Below are 19148 nucleotides of genomic sequence, written 5' to 3'. Positions count from 1 at the left end.
AACAAGAGGAAATTAAATTATACCATAACATATGATAGAAGGAATTTAAACAATTACAGTTGTAAGAGCTATTTTAACAATAATGTAGCTGGTTAAATTTCCTTATTTAAAGATCCGTGTCAGATTGGATTAAAGTACACAAACTATACATAACGTGTACACATCTATAATCTGTTTAAAAGGAACACATGAAAAAACAAGGTCTCAGTGGTGTATAATATAATGATAGGTGATGCTACATCAGGAAAATAATTGGTGAAAAGTTGGAATCAAATAATAACATCAAACGAAGTATAATTCCAGGAAAAATGGGTTCAAGAGAAGTACTGTAGTGGTAAAAGTCACAATTTTTACCAAAAAAAAAAAAAAAAAAGTAACAGTCATCGTTATGCCTCAACATTTGTCTGCATCCTACATGGGATAAAATTTACTAGAAATAAAAAGAGAATGTGAGAAAAATCACAGCTATAATTGATAGTTTCCATATACCTCTTCCAGAATTTGTTGGATCAAGTAGACCAAACCCCCCCAAAAAAAAAAAAAACAAGAATAGGGATTTTTTTAAACCAACAAGCTAACTTTAATCCACATTTTGTACACAATGAAAATGCACATTCTTCTTTTATATCACAGGGACATTAAAAAAGATCACATATCCACAAAAAATTTCAAAAAAATATAAAAAAGAGATTGCAAGTCATCTTTTCTTATCATAAGCTAATAATCTAGAAATGTAGAAAAATAACAGAATAAACTTTGATTCTTCTTAAGCTGTTAAAAAGGATGCATCAGGTCTATATACATTGCCTGGAAAAATGTCCTTGATAGGCTGTTCTACTTAAAAACCATACACAGAATGAGGCAATATCTTTAAAAAATGGGAAGGCATATTCATATATATAATATTTATGGTTAAGAAGCATAGAATATACTATGAAAAGATAATACTAAACTGTAAACATTTATTCCAGAAGGAGTAGAATTGGCAGAAGGAAGAAATGGAGACTACTAATGTTTTCTTAATATACTTCATATTGATTGAGCTGTTAAACTATTATTGTATTACATTTAAAATAACCATAGAAGCAAAAAGACAGAGTTTGCAATGGTAAATACAACCTTTATATAACCTGTTTATGAGTAGTCATGGCTCCTTTCAATTGGCTTTACCAAACCAGGTTGTTTTCACTTCAACCAAAGCTGTAGGAAAGCATATACTTAAAAAAAACAAAAACAAAAAAACAAACTTTAATTCCAGTAGGAAAGCACATACTATTAATTGGCTCTTATGGAAACTGAGACCAAGACAAATGCTTAAGAAAGCAGTATGAATGTATTTTGAAAGAATGCTACATTATCACTGAAAACGACCCTGATGGCCTTCACTGTGCATCTGCTTGACTGAAGAGTTCTGGCAGTGAATGGGGCTGATTTTGCACATGAAGAAAAGAGAATTGATTTTACACGTTTGAGGTTCCTGAAGATGAGTAAGGAACCCTAAGTGCAAATGGAGAATTGTGTTCTTATTTAAGGGCATCCACCATTAGATCTATTTTGACTGTTCTTAAGAGTTCAATTTTATTTATTTATTTACTTATTTATGTATTTATTTAGAGAGAAAGAGAGTGCAAGTGGGAGAGGGGAGGGGCAGAGGGAGAGGGACAAAGAGAATAATGGCTTAAATCCTTTAGCGTGGAGCCCCACCAAGGGCCTGATAGCACAACCCCGAGATCAAGACCAGAGCGGAGTCTGATGCCCAACCGAGTGAGTCACCCCGGGGGTCCCTAAGAGTTAAATTTTAAACAAAGAATTAAAATTAAAATAACCAGTGAGAAAAATACCCAAGGAAAAGCAGTTATTTAGCTGTTTAAAACAATGAATAAAATGGCAGATTTTTGTTTTGCAGTTTTGAAATGACTTCTTTGATGCTTCTCCTACATTCTAAATTGCTTTTGTTAAGCTCAACAGCTTTCCTATTTCTTCGGCCGGACATATGAGGCTACATTCATCTAAATGCCTTTAATTTGAAGAGGTACAAATAACCTTGAGGTATAATAATAATATTTAAACAATTATATGACATAATTCCAAATACCATGAGTTTGATAATTACCCCACATTCTCTTCTCCTTTTAAATATTCATAGTTATTCTACACGCCTGTAATAAAAAGTAGGGAGTTACAAAACAGAACTTTTGGAACTTGACTGAAAGAGGGAAAGTAAACTATAAAAATTACCATCTCGATGAGTTTAGCAAGCATTTTTATCAAAGGCAAAGTATATATTTTACAAAGTAAACTTTTGTAGGCCAACATAAGTAGATACACAAGAATTTGTGCTTATATATTTGAATATCCAGTTATATGTATATGTGCACACACATGGCATAGATGGATGATAGATACTCAGGTAGTTGGAATAATTTAGATCAATTGGCTGGCAGCTGTGTTTTGTGATATAGGAAGCTAATATGCCATATGCCATCATGTGCTACACACTTCTACATTTGGTGGATGAAAGATTAATGATTTTTTAACCTAATCTTATGGGGGAATAAACTTAAAATAATTAAATTATCCATGCTAAGTATAAACCAAATCAAATCAATAATAATAAACACGCATAATCTCTCTTCCTATCCCTCTTTGTGTCGTGCTGTGCTAAAGAATTTCTCAAGGCCACACATCCATATATCCTTATATGCAGGTCCTTTTTGGCTTCACATCCAGGCTGCAGCTATCATTTCAACGTTTCTGTCATTTATTCTTTTTCCTTTGCCTTTTGCCTCTACTGGGAGCAGAACAACAAGATAATTACATTTATTAGAATTATCTCTGTAATCAGAGTGAAATAAAAAAAAACTTCATAAAAGGATCTGAATAGTCCTCTCATAAAGAAATTTAAGTAAGCTTTGGACTTCATGAACTTTACCAAATCAATTTAGGGAATCCAGAGGCCTTTTGTTCTATTCCTTTCCTGATTCTTGGCTGTGTTCCAGGTAATTCATAATGATGTCCGTCTGACCTGTGAATGAATGAGTTGCTGTGTGTGTATAGAAACTATTCTGCTTAACGTTATTTTTCTAAAATAATACACTTTGCCAAGTTATAAATAACTTTGTAAAACACGACAGTCACTGAACAAAACCATTTTCTTCTCACCAAAGATTATGCTCAATTCTTTCAGAGGGTTTTGTGAGTTTAATGACACCTTGGGCTTAATGTGCTCCACTTTACAATCAAGATAGTTTCTCCTGAAATAGCTTGTTTCTCTGTCAGTGTTCCAGAAAATAATTATCATTGTATTTTCCCAAGGCAAGAATTCCAATATATAACTGAACTGTTCTGCTTAGCACATTTCCAAGTTTTAACTCCAAGAAACCATCCCATATTCACATGATCACTTTTAAAATTCATTTTATATCATATATTTTTAAAAAGATAATTAAATGAGGCCTTAACATAATTTCTATTTCTTAGACCTCTTTGTAAAAGCATCTACAAAATAAAGTGTTTTGCCAACTTAAAAACACTATATTAATTTTTCACTCCTTAAAACTTTCAGAATGCCAATTTAATCTGCTTACTTTTTGTATCCAAACAAATTGTTTAAAGTATAAAAATTAACTAAGATGGTGAATGTAAAAGCAGTGTGTAAATCAAAAAGTTTTGTTATGGCTATTTGTTTGAAAATGAAGACTATAAGAAAACATGCATATTAATGTAAATGCACTACATGTTTTTCCAGTTTGGAATCATGTTTTCAGTTCTCAATTTTGATAAAGCACAAGAAGGGTAACACTTTCAGTTAAAGCAACTAATTTATTTTATTTTTTGGATTCCAAATAACACTACTAAATGATGCTATTATGGAGTCTGTATCTCTGAAATGAACAAAAGAAGGATTTAAAGTCAGAGGATAAAAATATTTACAAATGAGCAAACGCTGTCCTGGTACATTTATTTTATGTAAGTGTATATAAATTGATAATATAGGAGGCAAGTGTTGTGATACCTTAATTCCATCCCTTTTACATATTTGTTCTTGTATTTGCTTCTCACAAGCTACAAAAGAAATTTTGGAAACTTATTCCAGGGAAAACACTTGTTGAATGAGTATTTAATTTCCAGACGGCCATAAAAATGAAAGGTAATCATGAGTTTTAGAGCTTTCCTTTCCTCATTCTCAAAATTTCAAGCAACCAAGAGAGGCATTTGGCAGGATGGTGCCCCTTCATGTGAACAAGTTCCTCCAAATGGATGGTTCCTAGACTTTGTATTTCATAAGCCAATAAAATACTACCCCAAAAGTCAGGAAACCTCACCAAGTTCTGGGCTTTATTATTTCTAGTAAAGGACACTGTCGTGAAATAATAATAAAAGAGAAAGAGAAAAGGTAAAAATGAAAGAATGGCTATTTTAATGCTCCCCACCCCAAGACACACTATCAACTGCAGAAAGCCATACTTTTTGAGGAAAGGACAATTCTTGTGTAAATTTAGCTCTTTGCAAAGCTCAATACATTCGCTCTTATTTTTTCCCCTTTCCTAAAGACCAGTGAAAACTTTCAGACACTGGTACACTTGGCACTGGGGCACTAATGTTGTAAGAATACAGAACAAATAACTGAACCATACGGAATTCCACAAGAAGATCCATTCTTCCATTTATTCAACACATTTTTATTTGAACACCTATGCAGTGGTAGAATGTATATATAAGAAAAATACTAGTTAACAAGATAGACAAGTCTCTGCCCTTATGGAGCCCCTACAATTCCAATGGTAGAAGACAAATTATAAATAAGTAAACAAATAAACAATGTTTTAAGATCATGGTAAGTGCTATAAGGAAAATAATCTGGCTAATATTATAGAGCATGATGGAGGAGGTGAAGGGAATGTTGTGAACTCTATCAGACAGGATGTTGAAGGATATATTTGCTCTACATCCTGCCAGATGAGTGAACACTAAGAGGCAAAGATCCACAAAGTACCAAGAAAAGGAGACCACAACTGCAAAGACTACTAAGTGGAAGACATTTCTGCAAGTCTGAAGGAGAGGAGGCCATTGTGGCAGGACGTTAAAGAGGCTGTTTTACACTAAGGAAGCTAATATATGAAAGAGTCTAGTTCTCTCAAAATTAGTTCCCATGTAGGAAACAGTCAAGTGTATCTATCTATGAGGTAAGAAACTAGAGTGTCCATGATATTATTCTACGGTTTCATGTATATCTGTAACCGGCTAAGTACCAATTGCAACAGAATCTGAACTTTGTAGAGACCACAAAGGTAGTTATAAATATTATAGATTACTATATTTGTTAAACAATACAGTTATTTATATTTTGCCACCCAGACATTCATAACTATTATGGAAAACTATTTGCATAGATCTCCTGGAAATCCCCACAGTTGATGTATCTTGGAAATAAATGCCTATTCATTGTTATTTAGCTGAACAGCTAAGAATGCCTCTAAGTTATGAATTGATCTAAACATGTTAAATTTGTACATATATGGACCTTGGTTTTCATTTTATCCATACACATTTTATCCATGAACTACTCACCACTAAATATAGCTTTCCTCTGCTTTACATGTATTAAAATAGCCATTTAAATTTTTTAAAAACCACTCACGATTATAGCATATGGTGTGAAATCTGAGAATGCAGTCTACTTGGACTTTCAATGAGCTTTTTAGTAGACAGCTGTCTATTATTTATTGAGTACTACACTCAGAAGATTAAATAAATAAAGGTAAAAATTACGGAATTTTTTAAAGAAAATTATGATGCATAATGAAGTATCTGTGAATAAATGCATTTGTATTACTTAAAATAAAACTACATTTCAAATACATTTTAAGATTTCAAAAGCCACTGGCTCATGAAAGAGGGCAGAAGAAATATCAGATAACTTAGCAAACTTCAAGACATCGTAGCTGTTTATTTCATGAAAATCAAACTTAGGAAAGCAATACACTTGAATTAATTTTATTCATCTGTTCTAAGAATATGTTCCATACAGTGAGAGTCTTAAGTAATCACTGAAGAATCAGAATGATTCACAGATGGTGTAAGTGATTTAATTATTTTTAACCAGTTGTTTTGGGCATGCTCAGAAGGATAGTGCCAACTCCACTGCAGAAGCCATCTGAGCTCCATTCCAGCTGGTGTTCCATATTTTGAAAGCAAATTTAGATTGCAGAAAATTATACTTTTTATTGTTATGTTGCAAATGGAGGTCAAATTGCTGGGTATAGATTCTCGTACTTTTCCCCCCTTCATTGTATGAGTTATATTTATCAAATATCACGTCTTTTGTATGATTGCCATGGATTCGCCAATGTTATTTTATATTTTGTGTTGTCTGGCACATAGGAGGCACTAGATAAATGTTTATTAAATGAAAGAAATGCCAATTCAATGCATCCAAAATAAAACTTGAGTTTCTTTACAGACTCCCAGTAAGTGTATGGAATTCTGATTTCACTGCACCCTTAAAATTATTAGGAGGTTCTCATTAAAAGCAAATAAAAAAGGAAAGAAACTGATGTAACAAAACAATGCCCCTCCACCAAGGAGACAATGTCAACATATCTCTGTTACTTTAATAATTAAAACTATACCCTGATGTTGGAATCCTTACCCCTAATTTTATGGGAACTCAAGCAAGTTGCTTGACAAATTTTCATCTGTTTAGGTTGTTTTTGAGGATTAGAGATACTCTTTGTAAAAATCTAGTGTTGCATACCTCTAGTATGCAAGATAATTTTGTTATCTCTCAACAAAATAACTGATATTCCCAGTTATTTTTCATTAGACCCAGAAAAGATAAATTTTGCTTAATGTCCTTATACACAGTGAGAAGTAGTAAACTGTTACAAAATATTTCTACCAAAAGTAATCATTTTTCCAGCACTGTCACTCCAAGGAAGAGAATATTTAGTTTAGTGAAACAAGTTACTCTGATGCCAAAAGAGTTATATTTATTCTAAATTTACTGATAAAATTACATAATAAAACTGTACCTATCCATAATGCATCAGATTCAGTTTTGTGTTTATACTTAATATTTATGAAAAATACATTAATATGTTTACCATCAATATTTCCTGAAGGTTGTGTTAAATTTCCTCTTGATAGCAAAATATGATACAGTACTTTACTATAAGAAAGGCAACTTCCTTTATATATTTGACATCAAAATGACTGTAGTTATTCATTATAGCTTTAATTCAAAAGATGGACATACAAAATTATGTACCTAATATCGCCATAACCTAACTCTACAATAACTGTGTGTACTAATATAAACAGGGAATCTAATTTAACACATTTATATTAATAATCTTAATTTATTGTGCTATTTAGACCCAGTCATTTGAGGTAATATTTCTGAGGTAACATGATGTGTGAAACATTTATAAAGTGGTGAATTTATTTAAACTTATAAGAATATTAAAATGCAGTTGACATCTTATATACAGTAAGGGCTTTGGACTGGAAAGATTCAAAAAATCCAAAGTCCTGTGTTAATGTAGTTGCTTACTATCTTTGGCCAATTCAATTAATGTTCTTAAGCCCCAGTATCCAGTGTGGATTATTCATTTTATTTCAATAGCTTATGTATTTATTTTTCCTCTCTGGAATTCAGAAATTTCATACTCTCTTTTATTGGGTTAATGGTTACTCCCAAACTATTAACTTGCACAAAAAATTTTATATGGTCTCTTTCTGAGCATTAAGAGGATCTTAGAGTCATTTTATTCATCACTCATTCAACAAATGTATATTGTATACGTATTACTTGCTAATCATCGTTTTTGGTTCTGAGGACACAGCAGTGGGAAAAAAAGAGAAAATTCCTGCATTTTTGGGACTTTCACTCTACAGAGAGAGATAGATAATAAGATAAAGAATGGAAATATTTGTAACTTTCCTGGTAGTGAATTTTATGCAGAAAAGTAAGTGGGGAAGGCACTGAGCAAGTGTGCGTGTTTCACTCAGAACACTTTCAAGTAAAGATTTGAAGGCAGAGGTGGTGAGGGATGCGCAGATGTCTGGGGGAAGAGTGTTCTAGGTGTAAGGAACACAATGCGAAGGGAGGATGCCAGACATGTTCCAGGAAGAATGAAAAGGCCAATGTAGGTGGAGCAGAATGAACAAGACATAAAGTATTAAGAGATAAGGCCTGAGAGGTAATAAGGAGCCAGGTCATATATCCCTTGAAATTAATTTCAGGATTTTGGATTTCACTTGAAAATAGACGGGAATCCACTGGCGCACTCCGAATCGATAACGACACACCTGATTTCTATTTTCAAGTGGTGTGTCTGTCTACTGTGTTGAGAATAAGTGAAGGAAAACAAAGATAGATTTTTACCTGAAACTGAAATGGCAGTGTTGCCACTATAGTTCAGGGGAGAAGAGTGGTCTGGCTAAAATATGTAGTGGTCGTGAGGGTGTACCTGGCATCAAAGTTATGAGACTGGATGAAAAGAGCAAAGCACAGAGTATAAATAGAAAGGGGAAACTGTCGGGGCGCCTGGGTGGCTCAGTCAGTTAAGTGTCTGCCTTTGACTCAGTTCATGATCCCAGGGTCCTGGGATCGAGCCCGGCATCGGGCTCTCTGCTCAGCGGGGCATCTGCTTGAGCCTCTCCCTCTGCTCGTGCATGTTCTCTCTCTCTCTCTCTCTCTCTCTCTCTCTCTCTCTCTCTCTCCCCCAAATAAATAAAATCTTAAAAAAAAGAAAAAGGAAAATTTCCCAGGACTGAACACTGAGACATTTCAATAGTAGAGAAGGAGGTAATACCAACAGAGGCTGACAAAGAACAACCAGAAAAGTAGGAGGTAAACAAGGTGAAGAACTCCAAGCAAGCTCCCTCTCTACTATAATGTCACTGATGTCTAGTGTTTCCATTCTGTTTTTTAAATAAATAAATCAGACACTTTTACATTTAGCAAATGTTTGTTTAGGTTTCTCCATTTGTTAAGTACTTTCTTTGCTCATCATTCTTCTTTGCATCTCAAATTTTCCATCTGGGGTCATTTTCTTTCTGGTTAGAAACCAGCCATGAGGTGCAAACATGCCATGGAATATTTACATGGGTTTTAAAAGTGTTTACAGAACTTAATTTTACTAACAAAGAAAAGGATGACATAATGTTTAGTAAAAGTTTAGGATATAAAATTATTTTAACACAACATGAAGGTATATGGATGGATAATTGAATAACTTTTTACCGTGGCTAATTCTAAAAAACAAAACAAAAACCCCAACAACCCTGAGGACTCTACAGTGAGGATCTCCTGCTAGAGAATGCAGTCAATTTTTGTCTGGTAAGATCTTTATTTCAGTGTTATTTTTTTTTTTAAAGTTTCTATAAGTATACAATTCTAGGTTCATAGGTGGTTTTTCTTTCATTATTTTTGAAGACATCCTACCACCTCTGGCTTTTATTGTTGCTTGATAATTTTCTGTCCTTTATACATATCAATACTTTCTAGGTAATTTGTCTCTTATGCTGTGCTGAAAATTCTTTGTTTTTGGAACTTACCAGATTCATTATGAGGCTATATGGGTGTTTTTTTTTTTTTTCCTGCTTGAGATTTGCTTGATTCCCAACCTGATTATTGAGACTTTCAATAATTTTGGATATTCCTATGCAATTGTCACTTCAAATATTGACTTTTTTCCATTCTCTCCATTCTTTCCTTGTATATTTGACCTTCTCACTCCCTTTCTTATCCTTTTTATTTTCATATTTCTATGTTTTGGTCTTTATGTATTTTAGGTAATTTATTTTATCTTCCCATTTTATAATTCCCCGTATCTGTTATATCTAATCTGATGCTTAACGTGTCCACTGATTTATAAATTTATTACATTTTTCAATTCCTGGAAGTTCTATTTAACTCTTTCTAAAACTTCGTGACCATTATTTTATTACTGCCTCTTGTCCCTAATTCCTACTTTTCATGCAAACTATTACTATTTTGAAAATATTTAATATATTTGTTTTACATTCTGTATCTCATTAATTCATTATCTTCTGTCTTTGGGAGTTGTATTCTGCTGTTTATTTCCCTGTGTGAATTGCCATTTTAATTCTAAACACATGTTCTTGGAACTTCATCTGTTGGAATTATTTAAAGTTTAGGTTTAGAGGTGCCTGGGTGGCGCAGTTAAGCATCTGACTCTTGGTTTCTGGCTCACGTAGTGATCTCAGGGTGGTGAGATGGAGGCCTGCATTGGGCTCCATGCTCAGCATGGAGTCTACTTGAGATTCTCTCTCCTCTCTCTGCCCCTCCTGCTCATGCTCTCTTGCTCTCTAAAATAAGTAAACAATTTTAAAATAAATAATAAAGTTTAGGTTTAAGCAGTGCTAAATGAGAAACATTTGTATTTGCTTTTGTTAGGTTTATTTGACACCACCAACTCAGAGCAACTTAAATTTTTGGCTTTTGGCTTTTCAAGACACCTATCAGTGTGAGCTCTGGACACTGACCCTTGTGCATACTGTCCTTCAAACCAGTGACCCTAAAAAATATTTTGGGACGCCTTTAACATTTTTGGTGGTTTCATAATCTCTCTTAATTCTGTAAGAAAAAAGTTACTAATTTTATCCTGAGGCTCAAATATCTAGTCAAAGTTGCATGGATAATGAGACATGCGGGATATAACCCTAGGTTTTCTTGCCCAAGTATAAAAATTACAACATAATATCAGTTCTTCTAACAGGGGTAAAACCTATTTTATAAATAGTGGCCTTGTCTTGATTTTGTAATGGTAATATGATAGAAATTTGGAGATATTTTTTTATTATCAGAACCTTCAGTTAAATAAGTCGCTTGTGTTGACATATGGCCGTGCTCTGTTCCTTCACAAGGTATTTATATATTCTCTCTGTTTTGCCATACTTAATTTAATTCATCTTGGTTGGGACACCAATGTATTTACTCCATTTGTGGGCTCATATCTTCCTTAAGTTCTGGGAAATTTTTGGCTACTGTCCTTTAAATACTGTCTCTCCTGTGTTCTTTGTCTTCTCCCTTTGTAATTATATTAGTCATAAAGCTTCTTATTCTGTTCTCTCAGTCTTTCTTTCACATTTTCCATATTTTTTTTGTTTTTATGTGGTATATTATGATCATTTTACTATAATGAGTTTCTAATTTTCTCTTCACATTTGTTTAATTAGGTGTTTAACACATATGCTTAGCTTTTTATTTCAATGACTAGTTTGGGCTTCTATAAGCTTTACTTGATGTATTATCATCATAAATACCTATGTATTTTTTGGTGTATGGTGGTTTTATAAATTAATGCTTATTTTATTCCTTCCTTGTTTTCAACATATTTACTATATCCAGTGCTTTTCTATTATTTTAGGTTCATGAAGTACTAATTCTCTTGATCATGATGTTAGATGACGCTGTCACCATGTATTCATTTCTTCATATGGGTTGTAATATTTTGCAGTGAACCAATATTCAGTATTTTTGTGTCTATGGAACTCTGAAAAGAACGACTTATTGTATGACTGTGGGAGAAGACTTCACAGATTTCACCAATCTGGGACTCAGTTTATGTTAATTTCTCAGTTCAGGAATCTAGAGGCTTATGGTTAGTATATAAATTCAGACCTCCCACACTCAGTTTTAATGATCAAAGATTTTTCTTTTCCAGCCTGAATCCTTGAAAAACAGAATTGGACTTGCAGTTAGGATTGATCTACTTCCCGTCTACATGTGGCGTAAAGACCTTGAAGTTTCTATGTTTAAACAGAGCTTTCATTTACATCTCTATACTAGATGTTGTATAAGACCACGTATAAAATGTCTTCAAAACTTTCTTTTAACCACTGGACCCTCAATCTAGGTTCACTATCACATGAAATAATATGCTCATTTTTGGCAAAAAGAGGAAAGGAAGTTTCCATTATATGTTTTGATCTCAGCTATATCTTTAAAACTCCTTTAAAATTATATTTTACTCAGAATTTCCTTACATTTGAAAAGAGGGATGAGGGAATCAGTGATTATGTCATCTTCTTGGAAGGTGATTCTAGCTGAACATACTCTATTTACCAAACAACTATTAAACTGATTCTATTACATAACTAGAGAATAGAAAAAAAATTCTATAGAAATGGCAGTAACTATTATGATCACAATCTAGGAGACATAGAATCTTGACTTACTTGATTTCTTTCTTAACTCTTGCGATATGTTACTACAAAATTGAGGTTGAGAGGAGGAAAACTTTATAAGCAGCTACCTCCTGGTTCATTTCCCATAGCAACCATTATTATTTTTTTACATTCACAACTCTGTTTACTAAAGAACATTCTGTCTCTAACAAAATTATTTATGTTTCCAAATTCTCCAAGGATCTTGCATTGGCAGTTGACAATCTCTGTTGTTACTTCAAGGCAAAGGAAAACATCTATGTGGCAATTATGCAAAGAGGATGTTTCCCCCTTAGTCTCAAAATTAATTCGTTATCATTATGTGCTAGGAGAAAATATACCAAAAAATGAGTAATGGAATATCAAATCTAGGTTCAGGTATTATTTTACATGAGGTGATGGCAGTCAGCTCTGTGGTTACTTTTCTTATGAAGCAATGCTTTCTTTTAAGAAAATCCAAAGTAACAAAAGCATAATGGTATAGCAATGCTTTTCCCATTCTTTTTTTTCCTGAAGAACACTAGTTCTTCACAACTACTTGAGCAGGAATCCTATCATAAAACTGAAATGAAATTTCCCCTTTTGTACTGCAACTATCCAGATGTGAAAGTCTGCAGAATTTATTCCCCTTGTAGAAATTCATAATAATATTTGCATATCAAAAGCCCTGCTAAATTCTGGAGTAAGGAAACTTTGCTTAATTCAGTATTTCTCAAACTTATTTGGACACTTGATATTTTTCTTTCTTTTGAACAACTCCCACTATATTTCAGGAAGCACTGAGTCCAAGTGTGGTGTCTTCCACTTCTTACATGTGCCCTTGGACAAATATAATTAACCTCATTAAATTTTCTTTACTATGAAATGACAATGAAAATAATAAGGTTAGTAATAAGAAGGTTATTAATAGAAACAAACTAGATATAGGTAAAAGCTCTTTATAGAGATGTAAGGTTCTATTCAAATTCAAACAATTTTTAAAAGTTAGTGGAGGAATGCTCACACTATAAAAGTGTTTTTATCTTAAAAAATTATTCACATAAGGACTAACTTATATAACACATTTCTTTAGCATTTAAAGTGAAACTACTAACAAAACTCATTTTCTATCAACTTTTCAAGAACTTGTCTATTTTAGAAACGTGTACTTCTAATGTTGTTAACATACCTTACTGCAATTTACTCCGATGTACTAAAAACTAACCTTTACAATACACTATTGTAATCCTCCTCATAGTCACTCTACCACCTCAGTGTTAAATTTCAGGAACTTTGTCTTTTCTCAGTATAACACTTCTGAGAGTAACTGTAATGAAATCTGCTGTTCTAGAGAGTCATCTTAAATTCCCAATTGACGTGCATACTTATAAGAAGTATAAAAATATCTTTAAAATATGAAAAAAACCTGCTTAAGTATTACCTGTCCAGATTATACATCAAAGTTCTACTAAATGTTTATTGTTGCTAAATGGAAGGATGGCTGAGTTACAGCACCAACGTGAAAGTCTAGGTGAAAAATATTCCATGAAGAAGCAAAACATACAAAGGCCCTGAAATGGAAATGGTGTTGGTGTATTTAAGTATGGAGGAGATGTTTTTACACCTGTACAACAGGGAGAATGGCAAAAAGGGAGACAAAGTTGGAGTAATAGGACCGAGGCAGGAACCAAATCATGTATAATCTCATAGGATTTCACTGAAAGGGTAATGAGCAGCAGGGGCTTGAGAGAATCTCACTTAGGCTTTAGGAGCACTCTGGCTTCACCAGAAAGAATGTAGTGTGGGTGGGGAAAGCCTGGAAGCAAGGATTAGAGGCTGCTGAAGTAACCCAGATGAGAGATGATTCTGTTGTAGACTAGGGTTTCCACAATGCAGATACTGAGTGGTCTGATTAAAGCTGTATTTTGTGAGTAGAACCGATAGAATTTGAAATGAATTATATGGATAATACAAGAGAAAAGAGCAATCATGGATGATATCTAGGTTTTGGACTTAAGTGACAAGGTAATTTACTAACACCCATGGAGCTGCTTGGGAGCCAAATTATGTAGAGGCGACAATCAGTTAATTCCTGACTGGAGTATGTTATGTTTGACATATCTGTTAGGCATCCAAAAGAAGTTGAAGAAGTTGTTAGATATAAAATGTTGAATATCAGCATTATTTACTTGATCTTTGAAACTATAGGATATCTGGGGCAAGTGGAGTTGTTGTATTTAGAAAAGGGACATTTCTTTTCCATCTTTTACTCTGACATTTGCATGATTTTTGCTCCCATTCCTGGGACAGCTCATGTATGTATGCCTATTCCAAAGGGTCAGTGTTTTTTTTTTTTTTTTGCTTCCAAGAAACATAATAATTAGCAATAATTCATACTGAACACATTAGGCACAAAGCTTATATTTGTTGTGACTCCCTACAATGAGGTTCTTAGAGTATTCTTTAAGTTGAGTCAAATCTCTTCTACATTCTCATAGCTTTCTGTTTTCCTTTGCAGCACTTGCTACAATTTTAATGGCTGAATACAAGAGTAAAAAAAAAAAAAATTCTTCCTTATATGTAGAATTCTAGATAGCTTTATACAGCTTGCTCCTTCTTTCTGGCTTCATTTTCCTTTTTTTATACTAGTATATTGTTTATTAATTCAGCAAGAATATATAGGTAATAAATTCTCATAGTTTGTTTATCTGAAAATACTTGTATGTCTGAAAATATTTTGTCTTCACTTTTGAACCACAGTTTACAGGACATTTGAAAATTTGCTGAGCATACTGAAGATGTCATTCCATTGCCTTCCAATATCTATTATTGATGAAAAGTCTACTGTCAACTTTGTCACCCTGTAGCTATTCTGCTTTTGGTCCTCAGTAGCTTTTATGATACCTTCCTGATCACTGATGTTCTGAGTTTCATTCAAACCTACCTAGGTGTGACTTGTTTTTATTTATTCCAGTCTAGTTGAGCTTTATTCAACTTGAGGACTCATTTAAATTGAGCTTTATTCAACTTGAGGACTCTTGTAAACTGAGATTTATTCAATTTTGTTAAATGTCAGTCATTTATATAAAATATTGTCTCTTCCCCAGGCTCTCCACTTTTCCAATCTGGAACTCTTTTCATGCATATATGTGAGCTTTTTATTCCATTCTCTACATATTCCAGTATTTTCAGCAAAGGAAAATTATCCTCAATATCCTTCAGTGAATATATTCATCTTTCTTCTATGATGAAGCAACTATTTAAAAAGCTGTTTATTATTTTAATAATTATATTTTAATCTCTAGACTTTTTATTTTTTCAAATCTTCCAGTTCACGATTCAAAATGGACTATTTTTATTGTAGGAATTCCATTACATTCTCTTTAAAAATCTTTTTGAACATTAAAAAAACCCCAATTACTTAAAAAAAATTTAAACACTTATTTTAATGTCCTTTGCTGACTGTTCTCTTATCTTTAATTTCCTCAGATATGCATTCTCCTTTTATTTTTTGGCATCTGTTACCATCATCTACGAAAATAATTTTTTTCATATCCATTGTAATTTTAGTCTGTGAGCTTATTTTGCTTAGGAGTTCCTGGATTGTGGTGGTACTTTCTTTGTGTAATTTTTTGGCTGCATTTTCTTGAGCGCTGGGAGATTAACTTTCAAATGCTACAATTATGCTTAATAAAAATTACATGTAATTTTCTATTAAGAAATTTTCAAAGCCTTTGGTTTTTTTCTTATCTCTTTCTCTATTTTTCTGCAGGAGATAAGAATTTAGATAGAGAATTCCTGACATGTTTATGGGGAAGTATGCGTTCATCAGTAGAATCACCAGCTTTGTACGAAACTTCCTGAAAATGCTTTATGACTCTAGATACAATTATGTGTTCAAGGATGAGGGAATCTAATTTGTAATCTACGTCGAAAAAAACATATCTACCTGTTGTTAATAACATTATAAATCTATGGTACATGCTGAGCCTAATCCTCTTAACAGTCTATAAAGACAGCTTCTCCCTCTCCACTCCCCCTGCTTGTGTTCCCTCTCTCGCTGTCTCTCTGTCAAATAAATAAATGGAATCTTTAAAAAAAAAGACATAAAAATTAAAAATAACGTATCTTTTCCAGTGTTACATACAGAAGGAAGAAGAAAAAAATTTGATTCATTGAGCTCCTATAATACAGCAGGTGTTTTATAAATGTTACTATGTTTCGTTATCACAAAAGTCCATATTCCTGTTGTACAGATGAGGGAAATCAGGCTGAGAGATGTTTATTTACCCATAAGCATACAGCTAGAAGACAGAGTGGGATTTATATTCTGGGCTGTTCATCCCAGGGATTGGCCTTTTTACTAGACCACACAGGTGTTATAAAACATCCTGCAGAAAAATTCCTCATGTTCAGTTTAAAATCATTGCTTGGTCTTCACTGATCAGCAAGGTCTGCAAGTCAACAAGAAGTATAATTAGAACTGTCTTCTATTCCTAACTAGGGCAGGGGCTCCAACCTCCTGAATACTTAGAGAAAAATTTACCTGCTTCCTCCCAATCTGTTTCCCTTCTTTGTGGTCTCTAGGATTGTCCTGAGGACTATGGTTTGGAGATAACTTGCTACTCTGCTTTGGTCTGCACTCTTGTCTGGCCCAGGGCTGCCACACGGCTCCCTCAAAGTTCCAGACCTTGTCTGAGCTTCATAATTGCCATATATAGTTCTGACATGGACATGGTCCCTGAAGTGCACAACTTCTACACTGCTTAGTCAATTTTTAAGCTTTTATCTCTGAAACAAGGAAAAATAATTTCTCATTTTTAAACGCAACTCTCCAATGTTAAGCACTTCAGAGTACTCCCTGCAATCTTGAATTGTTACTCCTAAGATATGAAAGACTAACTGAAAATCAGTAAGTCCAAATGAAGTTTAGAATTTACATCTAGAGAGAAGAGAAAAGGAAAATTGGGAGAATGAAAGATGAGACAAATAGAGAAGGGGAACCAGGGGGAAATAAAGAATACTGAAGTTATGATGACCTGTACTGCATCAGAGCCACTGTAGGATTATTCTAAACATAATTTTTGGTTAAGCTGTTCACTTGTGGCTAATCTCAAAAGGCTTCATTGTATGATAATTGGGAAAGATGACTCTAACCAGGTTGGTGGACATGTGAAATCAGTTTTTCAATATACATTAGTAATCAGTGGAATAAAAAGATACATCTTGGATCTATTTATCAATCATCTTTTATGCCTAATTAAAATGCAAAGCCAAATATAATTGTAATATTAAATTGATTGTTCTTCATACATATTATTATTACTTCTTTTATCAAGGACACCCAGAGTTTACATTAAAAATATATTCCCGGGGCGCCTGGGTGGCTCAGTTGGTTAAGCGTCTGCCTTTGGCTCAGGTCATGATCTCGGGGTCCTGGGATCAGGCCCCCACTGGGCTCCCTGCTCAGTGGGGTGTCTGCTTCTCCCTCTCCTTCTTCCTCTGCCCATCCCTTTGCTCATGCTCACACATTCCCTCTCTCTCTCGCTCTTTTTCAAATAAATAAATATTCAAAAATTATTTTCCCCACTCCAGGCACCTTCTGAATTTTGGCTCTTTCAGTTATAAAATCAAGAAGAAACAGTTTATGGGGAAACTACAACTTAGCATTTTACTATGACTTTTAAAATTTTATGCTGGTTTTACATGTCCTTGGTTTATTTTACCAATCATCATTATGTTTTACAAATATGTGTTGAGAGCCCTTTATGAATAAGGACGTAATGACATTTTAAGTGGGTGGTTTGTGGAGATTTTTGATCCTGTGTCCATTTAACTATAAAAAATTAATAACTTACCTTGACCAGGTTGTAAAAAATCTAATCCTGTATATAGGATGTGTTAGGATATGGGGAAAGTTGGAATGGAGAAATTAGTTAGTAGTGAGATAAATCAAAGCAAGGGACTTCTCCTTGAACGATCTATTAAATTCAGTGAAAATATTTTACTTGAATTTTCTTTATGGTTGCCTTAATCTTTCAATTCATTTTGTATCCACAGACACAGGCTTTCTGTTAGTGTAAGCTTTGGTGATTTATGACATATTATGTTCATAACATTTAATAGGAAGGATAATAGGCTGAAATGTGCAATCAGCTGGAATAGGATTTCAAATGTAATAGTCTCAATATATTATATTACTTCTTCCAACTTCTCAAATATCCAGCTGCTATTAAATCTTAGGGTCCTGGATTTCATCAAAAACAGTGTATTCATGGAGTTTTGTAATGTTTTGTAAAAAGAAGTAACAATAACATGTAGTATAATTTCCCTTGGTTAATAAGCAGCATTAACAAAATTACATGCTTAAAAAATAAAGCTATGCTGTCTAAGGCATATTTTTAAAATACCCCATATTAAATGGAATCAACAGTATCACATAAGGAATTCCACAAAGTCTCATCTGAAGGTTGAAACAAATGAAATTATCCTTTACATAGGTTGAAAATGATTGAATATCTATTGGCTTCATATGATTCAACCTAACACATGAAGAAATCCTTATCCCCAGCCTTAACACATTTGTTTTGTGGGAAGCACTATTTTTGCATGATTACATAGCAGTAAGCATTCCTCTTCACTTTATGGTGTCTCAGAATAGGAACAAAAAATGTATTTGTTAGAAAAAATCCTATGGTTTATACCCTATTACAAATAAAGAGCGAAGACCCAACTTATGCTTATGAATTGCCCTTTTAAGGAGAAAATCACCAAATATCCATCCAGTTGTTTGAAAGAACAGTTGTTCCTTTTCCCTTTGGCTTGTAATATTTCAGTGGTCACAATATTTGATATTTTCCAATCTGCTATCAGTTATAAACCATCTTACTAGGCATTCACTTCTGAAAAGCCTTTTAACCCATTAAGTAGTTAAGCCAGATACGAGGACTAAACTACTATTCTTCTAAGTC

General features: G+C 33.5%; 1 protein-coding gene across 2 annotated transcripts in view; it reads right to left on the bottom strand.

Moving 5' to 3' along the window:
• The window catches only part of DMD (dystrophin), a 2222747-nt gene that overhangs the window by 1187749 nt on the left and 1015850 nt on the right, over positions 1-19148 (bottom strand). The window lies entirely within an intron of this gene.

Source organism: Callorhinus ursinus, unplaced genomic scaffold, assembly GCF_003265705.2.
Source record: "Callorhinus ursinus isolate GAN/ISIS: 27379988/994484 unplaced genomic scaffold, GSC_fseal_2.0 scaffold16, whole genome shotgun sequence".
In the NCBI taxonomy this organism is placed as follows: domain Eukaryota; kingdom Metazoa; phylum Chordata; class Mammalia; order Carnivora; family Otariidae; genus Callorhinus; species Callorhinus ursinus.
The sequence above is the reverse complement of the archived record's forward strand: the minus strand, read 5'-3'. Positions and strand labels throughout refer to the sequence as shown.